Source organism: Eimeria mitis, genomic scaffold (genome assembly GCF_000499745.2).
Source record: "Eimeria mitis Houghton genomic scaffold, Emh_scaff2918, whole genome shotgun sequence".
In the NCBI taxonomy this organism is placed as follows: Eukaryota; Apicomplexa; class Conoidasida; order Eucoccidiorida; family Eimeriidae; genus Eimeria; species Eimeria mitis.
This window is the reverse complement of record NW_013571258.1, coordinates 1-537: the sequence shown is the minus strand read 5'-3', so window position 1 is coordinate 537 and position 537 is coordinate 1.

The following is a 537-nucleotide window of genomic DNA, read 5'->3' as shown; positions in this document are numbered from 1 at the left end:
TTTTTTTGTTTTTGTTCGTCTGCAGCTTCGTTTTAATCTCTTTTTAATATCATTCAACTCAAAGTTTTACCGTGGCAGTGTTTTCTATTGAGTCATACATGTGTGTAAATAATGTATTATACTTAAATGTATTATACACATATACAAATATACAAATGTACACATATTCTTATTCTAAGTACTCCTTATAGGAAACTCGAAAAGTAGCAGAGTTTGTGGGGTAGGGAGAGGAGCTGCAGGCTACTGTGTGCTACAACTAAGTTGTTGAATATATATATATATATATATATATATATATATATATAGACATTTCTGTATATTAATTAAGAATATCTATACTACAGTCCCGCTGCTGATAGAAAGTTGCATTTTTCTGAATAGTGAATGTTTCTACCAGTTTAGCTATTTTTGCAGAAATAAGAAAAACGCAAAAGTTTGTTGCTAGAAAACGGAGTGGCCCAGCAGTATTTTGTTATACTGCAACAAGTTCAGGGTATATACAATAAATATATATATATATATATATATATATATATA